At 40.1% G+C, this 9868-nt stretch overlaps 1 pseudogene; it reads right to left on the minus strand.

Moving 5' to 3' along the window:
• Window positions 1-5004: 5004 nt before the first annotated feature.
• On the minus strand, window positions 5005-9152 carry LOC115315400 (annotated as a pseudogene).
• Between the last annotated feature and the right edge of the window lie 716 nt (window positions 9153-9868).

A 9868-nucleotide genomic window follows, 5' to 3' on the forward strand; every position in this document is an offset into this window, starting at 1 on the left:
GACGCTTAGGAAGTACGGTTTATTTTGTGTACGTACGGACTTTTTTGTAAAATAAGGAGCATTTCGTAGCGTGTGAGGCTTTAAATGTTTTAGTCATGTGTTCAGGTTTCATTTCTATTTTCAGTGATTCATGCCGGGTTCCTTAGACTTTTCCCTCTTGACTTAAGTTTGTCCAGGAGTCTAGAATTTACCTATCTTCTCCGTCAATACATAGGGCGAAGCTCACATACCTTGCAAATCACTTCAGTGCCAAGTAATAAATATTGTTAGGATAAATATTGTTGCTTCACTGACTTTTACACTCAGATATTGAGGTAAGTACTAACATTAAAAAGAAAAATCTCATAACACGAGATTCGAGTCCTAATAGCGGCCATAAAAACAATATGTTGCAATTTCTGTTGGTACTTCCTGACACGCTACTACAGTACCTAACTGTGAATAAAAAATAAAAGAAATAAAAGGTGCTTTTTTAGAAAATAGACTTTCAACTTGCAAGTTTTTCTGTATATTCGTTTTTCAGGCAAATCTTCCGCGTTATATGTGCAGTGCACAATATTAAAATTATACCGAAAAGAAAGAGCTTAATTAGAGCTTTACGGTGACATAAAGAGCATAAAAATATATAGATTAGGTCACACATCGCAGCTTGCTGAATTTCGTCATATATTGTTGGAAAGAGGCGGTTTGACAATTAAAAAACAAACATTTAAGATGTTATGACCTAGATGCTTTATTAGCATAACATGAGCTTTTATAGCCGTCATACAAACAAAATATTGAGTTTTCTATTTATTTTACTTTATAAAGCACTGCAATAGGTAGCTAGAGAAAAACAATTAGCCAAGTAAAAGGTAGACTTTTTAAAAAATCAACCTCCAATTCGCAAAATTGTTGAAATAGTCCTTGCTTTACGAGAAAATACTGCCCTCTCTCTTTTACAGATATCAAGCTTGTTATCATTAGAAAGAGTATACTCAAAGATTAATGAAAATACTAAATATGTTGACACCTCATACAGGTTACCCAGACGAGCTGGTAAACTTTGACGAATATCGTCCAAAAACGTCATATTGGCAAGATTTCTAATATGTATTTCATAGAAATAATGGCGTTAAAATTATTTATCCGAGAATAAGTGTGTTCACCGGTATCTTTTAAAAAATAAGAAGCGCCAATTTTAAATTAGTGTAAGTTTGCGAGTAAGTTGATTTACTGACAGAGTCAAAAAATCTTATTTCAAGCTTTTATAGCCACCATACAAACAAAATATTACATTTTCTATTTATATTACCTTATAAAGCACTGCAATAGCTAGCTCGTAAAAAAACAGCAAAACGTTTTTTTTTTCTTTTTAGAAAATTGATTTTTAGTTTGCAAATATTTTGAAATGGTCCTGGCTTTACGAGAATACACTGCCTTTTCTCTTTTACGCACCATTTTAAATTTGTTATCAATAAAAACAATATGCGCTCAGCTTTTTTAAAATACTAAAAATATTACGATATCTCAAATAGGTAACACGAAAGACCTGGTCAAACTTTGAGAAATATTGTCAAAGGGACACACTTTGACAATATTTAAAGCAGAAGTTAAGATAAATAATCGCAATAACATTATTGACCATAAATGTTCGCTATTCTGAGAGTGGCCGAAAAGGGGTTACATTGCACGACCAAACGAAGTATAAAAGTTAAAAGGAGTGAAACATGACACCTACAGGCGAGAGAAAGATCAGTTTGCTCCTCGGGTGCTTAAAATGTCCATAACCCGAGAACGTAAAATCGCCCGTACTTGCGGATTGCACTCTCTGTCAGAAAAGGGTCTTCCCCAAAACATATATATTTTTCCTAGAAATTAGAAATTCGACCCAAGATCTGTGCCTGAGCTGAGATGAAACCACCCATATGAAGAATTCAAGAGAGTGGTCAGGACATCCGGACTTCCCACCCTCTGAATCCGCCACTGCCCTCAACCATCCTGAATCTGTAGAGGGTTTCCTGTCAAGCCCCTCGATTTGACTGGCCTGCAGCAATAAAAGGTGCACTCATCAAAACACTTTGTCGAATGTTAAGCCTGCTACCCCCTCCAGGACTTAGGGAACAACCAAAAAGCCACAGGAATGTTGAACGGATCCTGGGACAGAAAACTGAACAGCAGAATGCAGGTTTTAACACAATACACAAACTGCCTCAGTGGGCGGCACCTCAAACTAGTTACACTCTAAAAAAAGGTGTGCGAAATAAAAAACAAATTTACAGACATTTTGGTTGTCATACAAAACATATCTCTGAATGTCTCTAACCGAAAGCTGTTTAAGAAAAAAAACAGACGTTTTCTGTTTTTACCTTTTTGGATATTTAGGTATTTCTTCACTTCACGAAAAGCTGTTCTGAAAACGTATTTAACGCATTAATATTGTGTTTGTGTATATAAAAAATTAAACTATATTTATGTTTAATTTTAGTGCAAACGTTAACGCGCGCACTGCCTTCTTCGGTCTTAATTTTGGTGCGGAGCTTTTTTTCAAGATGGATGCCTGGTAGCGGTTTGCGGGCGTTGTTTTTCCAGTTTGGATAATTTCTGACGTAATTTTCACCCATCGTTGTTATGATCTCCGGGCTGTACGTACGTAGCCCGTTAACTTTCCAATTCAGTCATCTAGGAAGGGCCGGTCGCTCACCGGCCCTTCCTCGAACCACCAACGTCGTCGCCTCTCCATCAGAGAACCACTACATTTTTGGGCATGAGACACCACTACATTTTGCTGCGTCGGTTATATGGCCCAGTATCTTGCTTGGTGTAAATCATACTGCCGCGCGCGCAGCTGGCCAAGGAGGCAGAGCGGCCGTGGCCTAACGCTTATCGTGCTTGCCTCCAACGCGAAGAGGCAGGTTCGATTCCCGGGACTTACGCGTTCTTTTATTTATTCTTGCAGCTTAATGTTCTGGTGAATTCGAGAACTTTGTTGCGTGTTCGACGTGCGAATGTTCTAGTCGCCGAACCTCCTATGTCGATTGTTCCAGAAGTCAACGCGTGTACATAAGGGGATCCGCGTGGCGATCTGGGATCCGTCTCGCCCCAGCGTTCGACGCTGCTGTTACGCCGACTTCGACGCCCGCGACGCTTAGCTTTTATCTACTGCTTCCTTTATAATTTTGGGCACAAGTTTGCCCCATTAAACGTCCCAGCTTCCCCCCACTTATTCTTTGTTCCCTCCCCTGTTCCTTCGTGACAATATCCCTTTGAGTGTTATAATATTTTCAGATATTTTATTTATTTAAATGGTAAAATGACTGGGGTGCTGTGTGTTTTGATTATTTAATATGTTTGTAATGCATCTATAACAATGTTTTTGGTTAAATGTTTCCTGTTTAATGCAAATGTATTGGTCTGTGTCATAGTCACAGGTTCCAAGAAGATGGCTGCAATTTTGCTGTAATTATTATTATAATTATTATAGTTTTACAGTGCAGTGCTGGAAAAGTACTCTTTTTCAGATTTTTATTTTTACAATGTTTCAAAAGTACCTAGAGAATTGTATTAAAATGTTTAATTATTTTTAAAGGAAAATATATTTCTTATAAAATTGTATATCAGGTTTGAAAACGTAACGAATAAAAACAATTTCCACCAGAACACTTTGTCTCTATTATAGCCACTTTTTATATAAGCTGTACAATTCTCGTTGTAATGCCCTAATATATTGAGCTTAATACACTGCTTATATGAAGTGTCCCCATACTTGGAAAGTGCAAACTTTTTTGACAACAGAAAATTTAAATATTTAATGTAATTTGATAGGGGTGTATATGTTTTCCGAGTGCAGTATATATAAAAGAAAAAGAATCGGCGAAGCTTTTTTTTTAAAATCTAATTGTACTCCAATATTTTTTCTTTGTTTTTTACATATGTGCTTAAATTTAATTTAGGAACTTTTAAAGTGGAGCGAGCAGAGCGACTCCTCTGCCACTCTACCAACAAGGAAAAGTGAACGAAAACATTTTTTGAAATATTATAATGCAATAACAAAATATTAATTTGGTGAATTGCCCGTATATCATGCTAAACATAACTAACAATACCCCAAAAAATGTCTAAGCAAAAAAAAAAAAAAAAAAAACCGGAGGACACTTAGGGCTTTGTTATACTCCGACGTTAGGCGCAGCGAACGCAGCGTGGCGGCAAGGCGCATGCGTTTCTTCGACCGGCGAGCATTAACTGGATATATTCGAACAATCAGTATCGGTGTCCGCTCGCCACGCCGCGTTCGCTACGCTCGACGTTGGAGTATAGCAGAGCCTTTAAAACTGCTTACGTGTACGAAGGTGAAAGCATTATAGTTCCGGAGAAGAAATGTTTGGGAGTAATGTTTCTACGCGTATTAAAGTTCAGGACGACGTATAGGACGACTGCGAGGACGAAATCCTAGAGATCGACGCCAAGGACGGTGTTTAGGACGATCTCTTGGACAACGTCTAGGACGACGCCGAGGACGACATCTCGAACGACCTCAAGGACAACGTCTACGATGGCTTCTAGGACGTCGGGAACGACGCCTAGAGGACGACGTCTTGGATGACCTCTAGGACATCGAGAACGACGCCAAGGACGGCGTCGTCCTTGAGAATACATTTGAGCGGCGCGTGCTTGATGACGTATTCTAATGGCCGTCTTTCGGGTACAACGACGCCGCCTTTTCGCGCAATGGGGCAAGTGAGGCTTCCGCCTGAAAACGTGTGAATCTGTCAAGCAGAAGTCCCAAGGAATCTTCTAAAAGATTGAGTGCAGTGCCCGACATTTTTCTAATATTTCGTTAGCAAAATCCCTTTAAAAAAAATCCGCACCCGAAATGACACCCTCACAAGGTTGCTTACATCAAAGTAATAGAAACTTGGATAATAAAAACAAGCATGTAAATTAGAATTCTATAGAAGTAGCTAAGAAATTACTTTCCCTTAGTATATTTTTTTTTCAGCAACAGCACAGCTTTTGTAGCCATAATCACAAAGCGCAGCCGCCAGTCACTTCAACCGCAGTACTTGTCATGTACCAGCTCTCGGGCTAGCAGAGAAAGGCAACCACGTCTGCGACCTCAGACGGCTGGGCGTGGCGACCAAGTGGAACCCGGGACGAAATTCCTTGCCTCTGCTGTTCTGTCAAGAACCTTTGATTTAAAGTCTGGTTTAATCCCGGAAGCACAGTGTTGCACCAAATTCCTCTGTCGGCAAGATTCAAAGGCGCTGTTTTGGTGAGGCCAATAACGCCCGCCTTGGAGGCTGCATAGCTGCAAACTCCTTTCCAGCCCGTTTTGGCGACAAGGCTGGTGGCGTTGACCACGACTCCTTCAGTTACCCCTCCGGCCAGCATGTCTTGAACAGCAGCTTTGGTCATCAGGAAGGTTCCCTAGTATAGATGTGAGGACCACTTAGAGAACAGTGTACTCCATGCCACCTTTCAATGCATTCCATAAATAACTAGAGGTACCGTCTTCAGTGACATCGCTGCTTATACCATATTTCAATATTCAATACCTCCCTGGATCTGATCGTTTACGATGCGCTCAAGGAGGCCTGAGTTCACACGTTGATATTAAGAACGCGCTTCAATAACCTCAGAATATTTAGTGCATTCCAAAACGCGTTTAGGACAAACCCAAAAGAACTCTTCATTTGATTTTGCTTAGATCTCTAAAACTACTTCTGGCCCAAAACCATTCCAAGACGTATAGCTTTAGAAATATGTCTCATCATTAATATATGAGTGGATCTTAACTTCTCACTAAACCGAGCTTCTAAAAAAGGTTTAACTCCTCAGATTTCAAGATAAATCTGACTCAGAACGTAGCAAGCATGTTAGCTATTGGTACCGTTCCACCCAAAAGTATCGAGTGTACATTGTGTTCCAAAAGTTTTTTTTAGGGCGCAGCTCTAATAGGGCGCCCGTTTCCGGCTTGAGCGGCGTCGGCGTCGGCGTCGCCGTCGCCGTCGGCGTAACTTCGCGGTGCATTATGGGTAAATTTCCCCGCTAAGTTTAGCGGAATATTTTCCCCGCTGGCGGAAAAATTTCCGCCCTAAATTTAGCACAAAATCCCCCCCTAAGTTTAGCGGAAAACTTTCCCCGCTAAATATAGTCGTAAATATTTCAGCGTTAAATTTAGCGAAAAAAATTCCTCGCTAAATTTAGCGGAAAGCTTTTCCCGCTATATTCAGCGGAAAAGTTTCTCCGCTAAATATAGTCGGGAAAAATTCCCTGCTAAATTTTGTGGAAAAAATTCGCCGCTAGATTTAGCAGAAAAATTTCTCCGCAAAATTTAACGGAAAACTTTCCCTGCTTAGTTTAGCGGAAAAAATTCCCCGCTAAATTTAGCGGAAAAATTTCCCTGCTAAATTTAGCGGAAAATTTGCCCCTAAATGGGAGGCGAGCAGGAGAGGATGAGGGGCATAGCCTCCCTCTCCGTACCTTCCCCTTTTCCTTCTCAAGGACTGTATTCTAATTTGGCGTTACAGGGAATTGTAAACGTCTTTACTTTTTTCTTAATTTATTTCGTCAAGAAATTACATTTCGTTTTGTTTTTGTTTCGTTTTAAATCAGTATATATGATTCCGGAAGAGTGGATGACATCAGCGGTCAAAATAAAAATAAGGGCTAGTAACTTCTGTGGAAAGCATATTCTTAAAAACAAAATAGTTTTACCGTTTCGTTTTTTTTCTCCAACCGATGTTCTTTATAATAAAGTCGTCTACTCCAACATTTGCAGAAAAGAAAGCAGGTTCTAAAAAAATGGAATTTTCCGACAGCCAGAGAAACCAAAAATCCTCAAATAACCCACACCTACCCTCAATTATAGACGTGTCCAAGCAGTCACTTCTGCCATTCTGAAAGAAATTCAGTGTGTGGCGCGCCAATATCATTCGTACACGAGCCAACCCACTTAATGCAGTTGGGCGAAAACAATCGTGGTCCTTTTAGAGTTAGGTCCTCACGTTTTCAATATTCACTACAATTTCGACGGTATTCAAGCGTTTCAACTTAGTTTGAGGTTGAAGCTGATGACTCGATCAAAGGTATCTCCGCTTGTATTGACAATCGAGGCCGGAGGGGCAAATGTGCCGGCACAGTTCACAAGAATGCTGGCACGTGTACTGTAGACATCCTTAATCGACGCAAAGAGCGTCTGCACTGATGATCCGTGATATCAACTTGCATAGCAACGTACCTCCCACTCTCGCTCGCAACTGGAAGCAGACGCGGAATTTAATTTTCAAATAAAGCGTGAATCAAGCGGAAGCTCAATGAAACATCTTCAAAACAACCTCATGTATACACCGTTATGTTACTAAGGGATTTAAGTTACTAAAAGCCCTTAAACTCTTAAAAAAAAGAGTGGCTGTGACTCTCTTTGGATGCATTGGCGCGCCGCAAAATTGACTCCTCCACGACTCCAGTATGTAGAGTTCCTCGACTCTGTTTTTAAAGAGAGTCGCCACGACTCCCTGTGGAGGGGGGGGGGGGGGGGGGTCTTTGCTCGCTACAGATTTTCCTCCTTCACGTGCCCAGTTTGTAGAGTCACTTGACTCTTATTTAAAAAAGAGTCCTGCGACTCTCATCACACTGGAGTCATGGTAGTGTATGGGCGACTCCAGATGAAGTAGTACTGGAGACGCAGTCCACTGCGACTCTTTAACGACTTTTATTGAACGGAGAAAAAGAGTCACACGACTCCTTTCTGGTAGTCCCCGTGACTCTGTAACAAGAGTTGTGAGGACCCTCCTTTTATGAAGAGTCCCCCGACTACTATCGCAAAAGAGTCATGGGAGAGTAGGAGCGACTCTCCGAAAGATAGTCAGTGCTGACTCTCATTTTGTCTGGAGTATAGCAGCCCTAATCAAGTATCAGTTTGTTGAACAAAGGGAGGCATTGTGATCGTTAGGAGACTTCTTGGCGACTGCCGAGGCTCAACTTGAATTTCCCAATAAACAAGGGTAGTAACATCAACTGTGTGAACGTGAAAAAGTTGAAATGGAGACTTCGATTCCAGCGAAAAAAGCGGTAACATCAATTGTCTGCAAGTGTAAACGTCGAAATGCAGAACTGATATCTTACAATTTCCTGTAATTAAACATGGAAAAATGAACGATGATCGTCTTAACGATGCTAAACTGAATGCTGCTCTAAAAATTATCATGAAACACAACAGAAGCTTTCAGGACAGCATTGTTTTGTTACATTGGAATTTGCACACAACAAAAAAAAAGTTTTTTTTTAATCGGCAGCTTAACTCTCTATTAGTTTGATTATGCTTATCATTTAGAATTGGTTGTATATCTTTTTTATCACATGTCTAGACTATTGGCAAGAGCTGGTGTGAACGAGCATGTTCTGTTGCTTCATGCCTGCTTTGAGTGAGCAGGTGTGTGGCAATAAATTGCAGGAATCTTCAAATTTAACAATAAAGATAGCTGTTTTGTCTCAGCTCGTATCACTGCCATTTCTGCAAATGCAACTTCATGAGTCCTACCATGCAGGTACTGCAAAACAAACCTCAAGTTTTAAAAACAATTACTTTATTAGAAACTAATGTGATACATATTGTCTCAAAAGCCTGCTTCGGCTTATCAGAAAAGTATTTATCACAATAACTAGACAAATAACATCATAAGAAATAATACTAATACACAAAACTGGTTTAATTATTGAATAAGAACGAAAATAAATTACAATGACAAGTTTTGTGAAGGCTGGCTTTGCCTGCTTGGTGTTGAGGATTAAATATAATAAAAAAATGACAAGTTTCCTAAAAGCTTTGTTTGCCTACGTGCTGTTTTTCAAAGCTTTGTTTTTCGTTTTGCAGCTTCTTCGTTTATGATTTGGATCTTCAGATCAACATATGCACAAACAAAGAAAGAAATCTAACATAAGATTGGATACACAATGGAACACACAAACCTTTGTATTATAGCTGGAATATTCCCCAAATAAATATGGAAAACATTAAAACAGTAACCGTTATTGGTAATTCTTTTTCCATTTTCTAGGAATGTGCTCCGACTGCTGTCGCAACTTTCACAACTCTTACCAAAATCTTTGTATTTTTTTACCCATGAGGTGATCAAGCACAAAAAGTTTGCTTCGTCGATTTCCCCCCACATACTGACCTTTCTATGCTCAGTACATGGCTGATACCCGAGAGATTCTTGCTGAAAAGTCCAGGACGTCGATTCATAGGTCCTCGCAGACAACGCACATGCTGCCAGATGTTCGTGGGTGCTTTCCAGTGAAAAGTAAAGCCGGGTTCCCCCAAGTCTTTACTGGGTTCTGGGGGAAAAAAAGCCAATGATAAAAAATAAGTTCTGGAAGTCAGACGAAGTTGTAGGTAAGCAAAGTAAAATGGTCGAGGACATGTTAAGTACCCACAGTGTCATAGATGGAGAGTCCATGCAGCAGAGTGAAAGCAAGTGAGGCAGACGCCCATTGCTGCCTTTCTATATTTCGCTTTCCCCAATTCTCACTTGATTGTGAAGTGTTTCGTACGGTGGAACCGGTGCATCAGGTACCAAATTACTGATTTCAAATTCCTTGACTCTTCTAGAATTTCCCTTGACTATTTTGATAAAAACTTCCTGACCACTTCTGGGTCGAAGGATTATAATTCGTAAACGTTATTCAGCATAGTCGTGCCCATGAGGAACCGTCAAGCTTTGTTCCGTATCGCCGTTCCACTTTCAGTGGTCATTTTCATTGATGAAGCCAACTTTTTGACGATATCCCTGAGAATTTCAGGTTGGTAGACACCCTGATGATGTATCAGGTTACAGATGGACACCATAAAAATGCAGACTATTGCATTCAAAATTATTTTAGCCAT

Source organism: Ixodes scapularis, unplaced genomic scaffold, assembly GCF_016920785.2.
Source record: "Ixodes scapularis isolate PalLabHiFi unplaced genomic scaffold, ASM1692078v2 PGA_scaffold5__190_contigs__length_132052651, whole genome shotgun sequence".
Classification (NCBI taxonomy): domain Eukaryota; kingdom Metazoa; phylum Arthropoda; class Arachnida; order Ixodida; family Ixodidae; genus Ixodes; species Ixodes scapularis.